We start from the raw sequence: 14733 nt of genomic DNA on the forward strand, positions 1-14733 counted from the left end.
GACCAAAGTTCTCCAGTGCTTAGCAATTGTCAGACCAGTTGCTACAATAAGATACTGTATATCACTTAGTCTTTATAGAACAATGTTTCAAAGACGGGAGCAAAAAGAGAATGGAGAGTGGACTTAGGGTCAGGCAAAATTTTCTGCTTAGTTATGTGTTTGATTTCCTGAAACCCTTTTCAGCAAAAATAAAACAACTTTAGGGTAAGATCACCAAATGAAGTAAAAGGAGTTGGAGGCCCCTGTGCCCTCTTTCCTAGTATATTGATTCTAATCACCCAATGTCCACAGAGTGGTTTACATAAAAAAAAGATAAACCACATCATTACAACTCACAGAACACAATTAAAATAGCAATAATAAAACCATGCATGCAAAACAATTGCTATAAAACCAAAGATGCTCAAGGTTCAAACACAGTCTAACTGTAGACACCGAAAGCTAGGGAAAAAACAACAACTAAATTTCCGTCAAACTGTGAAAGCCCAACAATGACTAATGTTTGCTGTTTTATCGTCTTTTTAATATTTTGTTGGGAGCCACCCAGAGTGGCTGGGGAAACCCAGCCAGATGGGCAGGGTATAAATAATAAAACTGATAACAACAACAACATGTCCTTTAAGCGCTCTCCAGGTGTTCTCTAAATGTATTACCGTAACTAAGCACACAAGGAGGTTAGCAGAGATGAGTGTGGCACCCACTATTATCATTTTCCCTGGCAAAGTTCTAAAAAGTGCTGGTTAGCTACATAAGTTCAGGGGTCTCCCGAATTCAGACTGTTGCTCTCCAACTTGTGAAGGGCAATGAGAATAATGATGTGGGCCTGGAGCTAGCATGCTCCTCCCAACTACCCCCCCTTGCATGTTCAGTTAACACATTTAGATGATGCCTGGAGAGGACTACATATGCATCTGGAACCAGTGTAGGAGCCTAACTTCTGCGGGAAAGCGTGTGGTGTCCTTGCCATTTTGAAAACTCATAAATCACAATTTGCATAGAGTTTGCTACTCCCTAAATGCTGGTGATTGAGTTATAAAAAATTCTGTTGGACAAGGCAGTAGTGAGCGCATTAGAAAGATCTGTAATGACTGCATTGCTGCAAAAGAAGTGTTAGAGATAATCCACTGCCATCTGTCTTTATTTTGCAAAGCCACTCAACTGGAGACCATATTTACAAAGGAAAAACAACAACACTTATTACAAGAAAGAGCTGGAAGACTAGTGCAAAATTATCTTCACAGAGATACAGCTGCATTCCAAACGGTACTATGTTCATTCAGTTACCCAATTTTAATTTGAAGCCTTGCAAGCAAAGCTTTTATTAAAAAATAAATAAATGTAAAAATGCAGATCTTTGTGTAATCAGAATACACAGGATACATAGGTCTGCATTGAGTGTTACTTCTGGGCATAATTTTCTTCTAAATGATTTCTTTTCTGTTCAGTGTGTCACACAGCGGTAAATTAATCACGCAGAGTCTTCTTCATAAACAAATTAAAACTTTACTGAAGAAAATAAACTTGTTCATAAACAGGATAGTTAAAGCGCATACACAGAGTGCTCATAGCTGCTATCTGCCTCTTCACAGAGGCACAGTCCTCGTTAGTGATTTACTAGAGTCCTGGAGCCACTCTGTCTGCCTTAGCTTTACACAGCAGCAGCAACAACAGCACCATTCCACAGACTACTCCATACACAATCCATACAGCTCTCTGATGGAGGCCCATAGTGAGACTGGCTACTTTTATAGGGAGAATGAGTCACGAGTCAAAGTGACTTAGCAGTTTGCTGTTAACAGTTAGCAGGCTTAGGCTTGAATGATTTTGTAGGCCTTACTGCTTCTTCTGCTCTCAAGAATCTTTGTCTCATGACACTGTGGCCACAACATTATCACACAGGGTTGGTTTACTGAATATGAAATATGAACAGCATACAATCAAACAGAAAAATTGTTGAACATCCTACAAGGTGGAGCTAGATTGCCTAATGTTCAGAAATATAGTACACAATTTGCAAGAAAGGGAAAGGACTAACAGTGCTGAGAGTGCCATTCTAAATGCACCTACAAGCCTCATAATTCCAAGTATAGGATTACCGTTGCAAATGAGTGACTTGTAGGGAAAACTGGTGGCAATCATTTTAGGCGCAGCCAACTGACACATGATTGGCAACACATAGGTGCTTTGGGACCTGATAGAAGGCAGAATGGGGGGCTGCAGGGAATAGAACGGAGCATAGCAGGGCTGAAATACAATGCTTGGAGTACAATGTTTACTTTTTCTTTGGTTTTGATCTGAAACAGCAATATTGACATTTTGTTGTGTTTTGTTTACTTCTTAATACATGAATTTAATATCAGTGTAGTATAGGTGATTATGCCTTTTGGCAAGACAGGTGAGATGTTATGATTTGTTTATTCATTCATGGAAGATCCTTACATCTCACTATTCCTCCTATCTGGAGCATAGAGCATCTAACATCCAATAGATAAACAATTATACAAAATAACACATAACTGAAACCACAAAATTGTAAACTGTCTCAAGTGACAGCTGAGATTTCAGTAGCACTTAATAATCCAACAGCAATTCAACTAATAAGTGAGGCAATAAAAATATAACCATCAGCTAATAGTGGAACAATAAAATAAATCCCAAATAATCAACTAATAACAGAAATAAAAGCACACATTATAATTTACCCTCTGCCTTCCCCTTCCTCAGTGGCAACAGCATTTTACACACACACACACACACACACACACACACACACACACAGGCTTATACAGGATTTAGCAGCTCAACCACTACCATTTCCACAATTGATGTCAGTACTGGTAACTACAGTCTTCTCCACAGTATCACATTTTTTCTCTTCCAGTCACGTCAGGGGTTGCCCTCCCCACTGGAAGCAGTCTACACCTCAATCTCCCATCCTGGGGTGCCCTTTCTTGACTCTCACTCAATGATCGCTTCAACCCATCAGTCATTTTTAGACGGGTGCTCCATCCATGTTGCTTCTGAAGCAGTCACTTCCCTACTTCCCAAAAGCAGTTAATGGGATGCAGCAGAGTCACTACACCAGCTTCACAGCAGGTGAGACACTGCTGCTTACCAGGAGACGAGAGGCAACATAACACAAACACATCAACAGAGCCAATCTGGCACCTCTGCCAATGTGTTTGCACCACACTGACCTCCCTGTCCCCTCCCACTCTCCCTCCTGTTCTCTCTGTCTCCTGGAGACAAATGGAAATATCCACCCTCACATTCTAGTGTAGCCGTGCTACTTTGTGCTACTTTGCTTCCATTAGAACAAATTAGCACTTTATTGTTCATTCCCTCTGTCCACACCTTATACTAAATATGCATTCAGTCTCACACTGGAGCAGGCGCAGTAGCAGATACAGTCGTAAACATTCTGTCAACGTATCAATGCTAGCATAGTAAGCAAATTATTATTTTCATGCCCAGAGATGGCGTCATCCATTTAAAATGACTAAAACCCTTCTGCATTTGCCAGCTGTGCAGCATATGGTACTTATTCTTTGACCTGAAGCTTTTAGCATCTCGAGAGAAATTCTGCCAGGTACTATTAACACTGATCTCTTGTGCTGACTCCCCAAGCCATACCTTCATCCTTACACAAGGTTTATACCTAGAGCTATAATCGCATAATGAGCATAACCTACTAATTGGAGTGAAGAAGAGAGGAGAGAAGGAATAAATTTCCATATTTCTTTATGTAACTTTGTTGGGATAAACTACGCAATTTTAATAACTTCTTCTTTTGAATTTTTGAACTCATTTGTTCACCCAGGGTTTCCATTTTCTGGTGGATAAGCCAGCTATGTTGAATGTCCTAAGCTGATCTACTGATTTGTGACTAATTTTGTTGATTTTATGCTGTTTTATGCACCCTGGTATTTTTGCTTAATATTGATGGCATAGAAAAATCTGCAAATAAAATAAATAAATTATAGGTAACCCCCTCTCTACAGATACTGAGCTCCCAGTGCTAGGCCTAGCTATGCTAGGATTTGCATGTGCACTTTGCTACCTTATGCCCAAATTCCTGTGTCAAAGCAGCAACAGCCATTAACCAGTCTCCATAGATGAGGCCCTGCTTCCAGCTTTGCAGAGGTGTCGGGTAAGATACTTTGATCTACATTTTTGGGGTGCCTTCTGAAAGAAGTTCACCTGGCAGTACTCCTTTATGAGTTAAGGAGAATGAGAAAGCCACACTTTTGCTGCCGGGTGTTTTGCCAGTAATTGGTAGCTGGTGCTGGTTGGCTCTGTAATTTTTTTGGATATAATTAGTAGCAGCTGCTTTAAACGTTGTTTTTTTTTTTAAAAAAAACTATGTCAGCTGTGATTATGGGTGTTGCAAGCATTTGATCAGAATGCTTGTAAATGCAAGCACCCCTGACTGAAAACTTGAGAGTCAGGGCCAGTCATACTATTAGGCAGAGTGAGGCAACAGATACTGGAGAGAAGCAGCTGTTCTTCCTGAGCCCAAGTTCATTCCCTTCTTTTGACACACAGACTATTACGCCCCCCAATCTGTCCCACTGCTTTAGATTTGGTGCGGGATCCGATCCCATCCCCATGGTCAAGGTAAGATGTAACTGCCAGGCCAGTCGGCTTCTGTACATGGGATAGGGAAGGGGTGCCACCCCAGAGGGTGGAAAGATCATTTAAAAAAGGAAAGAGTTCTAGTGCAACATGCCCAAACTAATTCCAGTTCACGTTTGACCGCTTACAAAACAAACTAATTTGGGTCACATTCAAATCAGAGTTCCAGTTCATCCAAATGATCCTCAGCAAATATTTTTTTAAATTAAGTATTTTAACAGTCCCCTTCATGGATCACTGCCTTGCCGTGGCGAAGGGGCTTGAAGAACTCAGAGAAGCTATGAACTATGCTGAGCAGGGCACCCAAGATGAACAGGTCATAGTGGAGAGTTTTGACCAAACGTGATCCACCTGGAGCAGGAACCGGCAAGCCACTCCAGTATCCCTGCCAAGAAAACTTTATGGACAAAGACAACAGGCATATAAAAGTTATGACACTGGAAGATGAGCCCCTCAGGTCGGAAGGCGTCCAACATGCTACTGGGGAAGTATTTTTCTTAGAATGAAAAGTGAATATTGTCTCCTTTTATTTATTTCCTCTTCAGCCAAGCAACTTCTTGCTATATATTCCAAGGAAAAACTTGTTACTTCCTATCACTCATGCAACTACTTTCAAGAAGGAATAAATGCCACATGCCAATTATTTATTATTATTACTATTATTACTACTACTATTTATTATTTAGTTTAAAATGAAGCTCTTCAGCAAGCAATATGTCTATAATATTTTGGAATAATGTGGAAGGGAAAGCGGCATTTTGGCTCTATAAGTATTGCACTGATTTCCAATGTGATTTTATTCATGAGGATAATGGGTTTCGATGGTTCAGCTTTTTAAAGACAACTGAAGGTTTCACAGAATGAAGAATGGATCTATTGTGTGCTCTGACACTGCTAGTCAAAATACATAACAAAACAAAACAAAACTTTTAGTAGGGAGAAGCAATACTTTGAGTCTGTGTTCCTTTTTTTAAATGCACTCCTTCCTTTATGAATGATTATTATTTGAACTTACTATTATTTTCTACACAGCAAAGGTCTCCAAATGACTTACAAAAATACAGCAATGAAAACATCAATAAAATAGTGATTTTATGTTGTGGATTTTCCTACTTGAGGAAGGGGCTGAAATGAAACAATAATCTATACCCATCATGAAAGTAGTTAAGATGTGTGTGCTAATTCTAAAGTGATGTTCTTAAATGAAAAATTTGAAATTGTGCATCCTGTGTGGTTAGAAAATTTCAATGATCTGTCTATAAAGCTAGTTCAAATGAGCTTTATTTATCCCCCCCCATCATTTTTAATGGACCCATTGTGCATTGGCTTCATGCCTACAGACACAACTGCCATGAGCAATCTAAGCTGCAATTCATCTTTAAGATGGAGAATCCATATTGCAGGCTGACAGTGTTGAATTATGAAAGGCCAGGATGGTATTTATTCTAGATGTCACAGTTCCCCTGGTGTTTGAGGTACCAATGAGTTATTCCTTCCACTTTTTCCTGAATGGCCTGGGAAGTAGGGATGAGTCCAAAGAAAAATTGGCATGCAGGAATATCCTAGGGAAAATATATGCAGTCAACCCCAAGATGTATCCCTTCAGGAGAGGCAGTTGAGGTGCTATCCTGGTTCTTGAAGGTGGTAATGGCTAGTTGTGTGCCAATAAACTGAATTCTTTAAAAAAAAGAGGCATTATGTGTTCCAAATTCTCCAGTATGAGAAGTGGGAAAGGCATTTGTTATGGGTGTCATTTGGGCCTTGTCCTTGAAAGCTACTGATATTTCAATATGATCATACCAGAGAAAGAAAATATAGTAAATTGCTTTGGTTCTGAACTTCTGAGTACTACTGTTTATGCCTGAAGCAACAATATGCAGTGATGGACTTTCAAATTTCAGCAGCACCCTGTGCAACGCCAAATTCAGAGTCCCCTACCTCTCACCTTCTGTTCTACATCATTGTTGTGGTGCCCCTCAGCACCCAGTATGGGCAAACTGGTTGCACTCCCCAGAATCTGCCTCTGCACTCACAGAGAGAAAATTTACTTAATGTTGCCAGGCTGTGCAGAGTAAATGGGAAGCCATTTTACCTGATGGGTTTTTCCAGCTCATATTGCAATGGTAAGAAAATTTTGGTACCTACTGATGCGTCAAGTGTTTACATATGCGTTTTGCTGTATTATCCATAGTGCCATACCTTTTCTGGTGATCTTTGGGAGCTCTCCTTTATCTAGTTTGTAAGAGTGTATCATTGCGTGTTTGATAAAACTGGCTGATGTGCATGTTATTGTAATTTACAAGATGCAGAGCGCTGCACATTCTATATTTGAGGGTTCAGTTAATCCCTTAGCACAGCAGAATTCTCTCAGTACAGCAAGGGATTTGATAATTGGACAGATGAAGCATGAAGGAATAAGGCAAAAGTGCAGGAGCCAGATATTCTCATTTAAATCAACCAATCCCAGCACAAAGTTTTTTAAAACTTTAGGCCTAGGCTATGTATTGGTGGAGAGGGAGGTCTTCCATGCCACCAGTACATTCTTCAAGGTTGCATTCTTAAAATAACAATCATCCCACAGAGCAGAAACTAGTAATGTAGCTACACAATGTTGAAAATATTAATGTGTCATGTACATATAATTTTAAATAATATATTCCAACCTAAATGTTCAAATTCCACATGAAACTTGCTAAAAATCTTATAAACTTTTTAAAAAAGTAAGAAGAATTGATTCATTAAGTGCTATGTGATGAATTAAATCAGAATGCAGAAATTGTCATGGCCCATGATCTGGAGACTAGCGTGTGGTGGACTCTAAAGGGGATGCTTTTCAGGCTATTTCCTTGGGTGCAGAACTATCAGGACTGTATTTGGTGCCCCCTGTGACGGCGCGACAGCACTTTTTCACCCTGGTGCCGTTGGGCCAGCCCTTACTTAAATATAGTGCCACCACCTCACTGTACACCAATTACCTGAATTTCTACAAATTAGCCCAGATTATCTAGTGGGGGACTTGTGTGAGGGAAAACGTAATGATTTGGAGTCTCAGGTAGGATTTGATCAAATAAACAAGAAAGATTGTATTAAACAAAGGACACTTCATGTTATACTGTTATTTCAGGTAACCATTCACCTAATAATATTTATACTAAATCTAACTGTTGTTATGGATTTCTAATCAAGCACAGCTTCTTTTAAACTTCAATTGCTTATGTTCAGTTACTTAGCTTCAGGTAGATGTTACAGGTTTATAGACTAAAGGGTAAATGCTCAGCTTATTTCCAGTTATTTCACCTCAGTTCTTTCTCAGCTGTTGTACAGCTGTTGCTGCTTAATACTTTGATTCTTAACAAGGTATTTTCTGACAGTTACACACCCCTTTGACAACCTTACTCCTGAGGTCCTCCAAGTAACAGACCCAAGGGATCACCACACCCCTCTTAACTGGTTTGGGAGTCTTCTCTTTTTGTAGCAGAATCTCTCCCCTCCTGACTGGAATGAGACCTAAGTAGACTGTATCTTTCCAGCTTCTACTTCTCCTGGCTCAGCCTCAGTCTCCCAGTTAATTCCTGGCCTATTACTCTCACTGGACACCACACACTGTCCTTCACACTAAGCTCAGAGACTCCTTTCTGTAGCTTTTGTTACACTCCTCAGAGTGGATGTTTCTACCCAGAACCAACTCTCTCTCCTCTCGCAACATGTCTCCCAACCTCTCCTTTTCAACTCCCTCTCCTGGAACCCCAGCCAATCAGAAGCTGAATTTCATTAACCGTTTGCTGGCAGGGAAAAAGAAAACACTTGGTGACCCAACCCACCCAGCACACCCCGTCACACCCCCTGGCCTGAAAACACAGCCTTCCACTATCCTCTGACCCATAGGATAATATCCCCACTATATCCCCAGCCACGCAGAAGCTCCAGATTGCAAAATAAGGTGAGGGATTTTTAGCCTCTTAGCCAGTTCCTCCGGAGAGGTGGAGCGTCCTACACTGCAGGTCTAGACAGTTTCAGATGGCTCTAGGTCCCTGCAGAGATAACATCTTCTGTAGCTGTCTTGGGGGGAAGAAAGTTTCTGAGCAGAGACCCTCTGAGAGCTGTCCAAGGTGCTGTTCTCATCTGACTTAATTCTTTCTTAAAATTCCTTTTTCAATTTAATGAAAAACATACAACAAACAATCCCCATCTCACTCCCACCCCACAAGAATCTTTCCATGCATATACAAAGTAAATGATACAGTCATGCAGGTTTGATTATAGCAGTTAAAGGTCTTCTACACTTTCTTCTTAACAGATTGTCCCAGAGTGAGCCATGGGTAGCTGGTGGTAAGGGGACAACATTGCCATTTCAGATGTACTGAATAAACACGGACAATACATTTTCAAAATATACTTTGGTCTTTGTGTTTGTCTGACTTCTTAACTGGACTCTGCCTCCTTTCTCTGTGCGCTTCAATCCAATGGAAATGAACAGAAAGATGAGAAAATACCCACTCCACATTGCACTTTTGAAGACTATTTAATGGCGTGAAATATATCATTTGTGCTCTATTTGTGTTCTATTTGTCCACATACTCACCATACTGGGATGAATAGGTGGAACATGTCTAGCTAAAACACCCCTTCCCCTGGTCAAACCTGGCCTTCCTGGTTACTCATTTACACCACCCATCCCCTTCTAATGAGAGGGTAACATGTGCTCTGGTCCCCTTTGGTCCCCTATAAACCTATTTGTTAACCCCAGCCCTTGACACTAGAAATAGCATCAAGTCTGGAATCATATTAGTGATAGCCTTGCCCTCAGTGGAAAGGTCAGGCTCCTTTATTTTCCTCTGTTATCCTTATTTCTATTCAGCCCATGTCTACAGTGGCCCCGTGGCAATAAGAAAAAATAGTCAAGATAACTGATTTAAACCAAGCCCAAACCACAACAGACAGATTCACTAACCATCAACTCTAGGAGATCACCATCAGCAAAATGAAAATATATCCACCGAGTTAGGCTTCATGATAGACATGATAGTATCAGTATAAGAGAATTATAAAAAAATCAATAAATTTGCCAGAAAATAAAAACCTTCCTTCCCATAATACAAAGTAAGAAGCTAAGCCAATGATAGCATGGATCCATAAGGATGTGCGTGTCTTGAACTGGGATTCCTGGCAATCAGGATCTAATGACTCTACTACCTCCACATATAAGGGCGCCATCTAACCTACAGTATCTCTGCAAGCCGGTGGTGCAAGGGTGTCATCCAGGCTGTGCTGGACTAGATGAGCCTTTGGTCTGATCAAGCAGGTTCTTTTTAATGTTCTTATATTTGCAGTACTGCTAGCAGATGCTATGTTCTAAATGAATACTTTTAGAGGTGTTCCTGGACATTCCAGGGTGTTTTTTCTTTCTGTAACATAAAAGACTGCTCTGACTGCAAACTCTCAAACATGAAAGATACCCAGGAAAGCTAGTCTCTGACGATCTTAGTTTCTAGTAATGGGATTTGAGCAGTTTCTGAAAGCAGTCTTTCTTTCATTTATCACCAATGGGCCAAGAGGGGAAAAGAAACTGAGTTTTTATGAAATGTCTTGTGAATTACTGACCTAGAAAGACAGTCCTGAAAATCTTTTCTGTGAAAAACATGTCCAGAAAGTGATTGCATTCATCTCCTTCCATCTCTCTGCTGGATTATTGGATTGGACAAGAAAGGCAGTGTCCGATTAAAGAACAGGGCATTCAAAGAAAGACTCCATGTTGCAAGGACTAAACCCAGAATACTTTGCAAAAGACACAATAAAAAAGAGAAAACAAATTCACATGGAAAAATTGTCTATCAGTATTACTGAGCTCTAAATTCCTGTTCAAGAATAAAAGATGTTATTATTTACTTTATTTTCTCTATTATGTAGTGAACAAGTAACCCAGTTCAATAAAGATAAGAATCAGTTAAAACTCTAAAATTAGAATTCAATGCCTGCTGGAAAGGAAAAGTCCTCAGTAGGTGCCGCACATTCAGCTGGAAGGGGGCCTATCTAACCTCAACTGGAAGGGATTTCCATAAAATGGGGCTCATAGTACTAGATACTGGTAGATACAAACCATGCATCTAAGCCAAAGGAGATGATTAACAGTGATTCCCCCAAAGACCTCAGTTATCTTGAGCAGGGAATTGAGGAATCATGTGGTCCTTGAGGAATCCTAGACCCAAGTTCTTAAGGACCTTGTAAATTTATACAATAACCTCGAACCTCACCAGCCAGCATATGGTTGAAACAAATGACTGATCTGGATGTTAGGAATAAAATAATTACATCTGAAAACTTAGTTCTTTGAATCTTTATCAGTGTGTGTAGATCTGGTTATTCTGGAGCCATTATTTAGTATACTGTTTGAAGTAACTAACAGAATTTACTGAATTTGAGTGAATTGTGTTCACTTTAGAACTAGGGATGTTGGAGGAATTCATTCTTTGTGTATTCTGATATTGGTCTTGCGGGCACTTCCTACCAGTACCTGGTTGTCTGATGCTGCCAGATGTGGTTGGCTCCAGCTGACTGTCCCCTCCTCCAGCTGCACTGAAGATGGTGGCCTCCCCAGACCCACCACAGTCATGGCAAAGACTGTCCACCCAGAGCTCCAGGTGAGTGGATATTCTCTTTGTATTCTGATATGAACCAACATTTATTTATTTATTTTTTAATGAATACTGATACAATCAAAGTGGTTTACAACAATTGTACATTCCTGAATATTCCAACACCTTTCTTGGGTCAAAAACATATACAGTGGTACCTCGGGTTAAGAACTTAATTCGTTAGGTCTGTTCTTAACCTGAAACTGTTCTTAACCTGAGGTACCACTTTAGCTAATTGGGCCTCCTCCTCCTCCTGCTGCTGCTGCTGCACTGCTGCCCAATTTCTGTTCTCATCCTGAAGCAAAGTTCTTAACCCAAGGTACTATTTCTGGGTTAGCGGAGTCTGTAACCTGAAGCATCTGTAACCTGAAGCGTCTGTAATCCAAGGTACCACTCTACAAATGTCTTTTAAGATGCGTATTTTGAGGCGGGGGGGGGGGGATGTATTTTAAATGCAGAAATGAGATGGATTGGATTTAGGAATGAAAAATATGAAAATGCTGTACCCTGGTCATCCATGCCTTTGTAATAGAAACACAGGAAGCTGATTTATACCCGATCAAACTATGTGCATCTACTCAAGTTGTGTCTCCTCTGCCTGGCAGCACCTCTCCAGCCCTGAAGGGAAGAGGAACAGATGGAGTCAAGTGGCAGTGAGGCCAAGCAAGACCTGTCAGGCCTCATAGCAGCCCTACTGTCTCCACCTGAGCCCGAGCTCAGAGACAGAGATGGAATCCCCACCCTGCCCATTGGGCCAGTCACTATATCTCAATGTAACCTTCCTCACAAGGATGCTGTGAGGATAAACTAGGGAAGAAACATGTCTACCTCCTTGAACTACTTGGAGGAAAGGCAGGATATTTAAATGGGGGGCAATTAATTGCGGCATCACTAAAAATATTCTCAAACAGCATTATAATTATGGTATAACACCCTACAATGTTTCAACAATATCTTAGAAACAGTGCATTATCCTATCTCCCCATATTTCTTTTTAATTAGGGTATGGAGGGTGGTGGGATCACTTTGCAATTCTTTGCCACTTTAAAAAAATAAATAGTGGCATGTCTGAAATGGGCAGCACAATTTCAAACTATCCAACCTCCCTTGCATGCACTAAAAAACTTTTATAAAAGCTTTTAAAATGGCATGACATCACACAGTTTCCAAACAATTAAGACTGCAATCCTATCCCCATTTACCCAGGAGAAAACCTCAGAGGGACTTCAAAATAAACAAGCATCGCATTACACTATATGTCTCAGTGAACACTGTGGAACACTTCTGGGTAAACAAGCATAGGATTGTACTGGACAAAGCCTAAGAACAAAACAAAAAATCCCCATAATTTAAAATGGATTAAAAATAGATCAGCATGCTTGAGCTACTAATGTAATATTGTTGAAGGGGAGAGATTCTGTCTTTGTGCACTAATTACAGAATAGGTGACATTCAGGCAACCACATTCCATACTGCAATGGCAATGGGTACACAATGTGAAGGAAGTATTGTGCTTTTCTAGGTAAAATATGCTTTGACTGCCTGGAAAATGCATTGACCTTGAGACAGAAATATCTATAGATTCTTTGAAGCCCATGGGGATCTCTTGATTTGGGATTTGCAGGCTCATGGGGAGTGCAATCCTCAGGGCCATCCCCTCTGTCAGGACAGCTTCTAGCTCAAAGCTTGTTTTCATTGTGGTTTGACTGCTATCAACTGCTATTGTGCCAGGGTCGGGTGTTTTTTAATCATTGTCAACCCCCTTAGAGGCTCTTATTGGGGCTGAAAGGCACTATATAGCTGTTTCTACAAATACATCAAGGGACAGTGGAGCTGTGCTATTCCCCATGTTGCCTATGTCTTGGAAGAAGATTTGCTTCCTTGGTCTGGGGTTTGGAAAGCAGACAAACTGAATGACTCAACTCCCCCATACAAGCTTTTACAATGTGACAGCATTAAGACTCAACATATCCTATTTGCCCTTTCCTCAAGAGTTCTCTTAGGATTACTTGAAGTAGACTTGCATTTGGGAATAAGCAGCAGGGCTGTTGTATCATCAGCCCCACACACACTTCGGGAGACCCTGCCTTTATCCCCGCCAAACACACACACACACACACACACACACACACACAAAACAGGAAGCCAGATTCACACTGTATATATTATACACACAGAGAGAGACTGTGCAAAAGTCCAATAACCATTTCCTGTTCTTTTGTTATGTAGACTTACTGTGTAATTCTAGATTAAAAATAAATAAATTCTGCCACTGGCAAGGCAGATATGATGAATGCTGTGTCTTATGAACATCTAGCTTGCTGCTCAAAGTATTAAGGTCACATTCCATACATTCTGGAAATAGCCTGATTCCACAAAACTTAAGTGAGATTCCAAAGCAGAAGGGAACTGGGACAAGGTATGTGCTGACAGTGTCCTAGAGATTTTTATTAGAATGAAATTGGCTTTCAGGGCAAACATACCTGTGATCCATCCTTGGCTCCCAGAGTCTTTGGCCTCCATGAAACACAATTGCCTGGGACTTTGTTTTCAGTAATGTGAAGTCTGTCCTGTGCTAGCAATAGGGTCAAAGAATTGCAGTTTGCAAGAGTTCCCATCTAAGATATACCAGCTTTGTTTTCAAGTGGATCAGGAAAAGATGGCTATATGAGGAGCAATAACATTTTGTACAAAGCAACAGTGGTTGAGGTATACCTAGGTTAGTAGTATGCCTACCTATAGCTTGACTTGCAGTAATTATGGTATATCTGAAATGTCTTATTTATTGGCCTGCTAATTGTGGGCAAATAATCTTAAATTTAGATGGATGAATTTCATCTGTTCTATGTGTATGTTGAAAATAGAGACAGATCATTCACTTTCCCACTTCTGGATCCACAAAGATGCTTGTCATGATTAGAAGTATTTTCACTATAATGTGTCAAATTGGCAAAGCAAAAAGAATGCCCCATAGTGACAGAAACAGAAGCAAAAATTGCCTGTGTTGGTTTCTTCATCCCATGACCAAAACAGAAATCAATCCAATGAATATGGCTGGCATCCTGAAGGTCCCAGGCCTCAAAGAGGTTAGGCTGGCCTCAACTAGAGCCAGCGCTTTCTCGGCTGCGGCTCCAATCTGGTGGAATGCTCTGTCACAAGAGACTAGGGCCCTGCGGGACCTGACATCTTTCCGCAGAGCCTGCAAGACAGAGTTGTTCCACCAGGCCTTTGGTCAGGGCCCAGCCTGACTCCCTCCTCTGGCAACCTGCACAGAATTTTGCTTAACGGTTGCCATTAATTTGATTTTAATTAATTTTTATAATGGACTGTTTTTAGAATGTTGGATTATTTGATTGTTTGATTATTTAATTAATTGTTGTTAGCCGCCCTGAGCCCGGCTTCGGCTGGGGAGGGCGGGATATAAATAAAAATTATTATTGTTGTTGTTGTTGTTGCTGTTGTTATT

The 14733-nt window shown here is 40.6% G+C and overlaps 1 long non-coding RNA gene across 1 annotated transcript in view; it reads left to right on the top strand.

Annotated features, from left to right (window-relative positions):
• The first annotated feature begins 11187 nt into the window (after positions 1-11187).
• LOC310681866 overlaps positions 11188-14733 on the top strand; it is a 72319-nt gene continuing 68773 nt past the window's right edge. The window contains exon 1 of the long non-coding RNA XR_014513665.1: positions 11188-11273. This is a non-coding gene — a long non-coding RNA (uncharacterized lncRNA). The remainder of the gene's footprint in view (positions 11274-14733) is intronic.

This window comes from Podarcis tiliguerta (genome assembly GCF_965153285.1).
Source record: "Podarcis tiliguerta genome assembly, chromosome: 7".
NCBI lineage: Eukaryota > Metazoa > Chordata > Lepidosauria > Squamata > Lacertidae > Podarcis > Podarcis tiliguerta.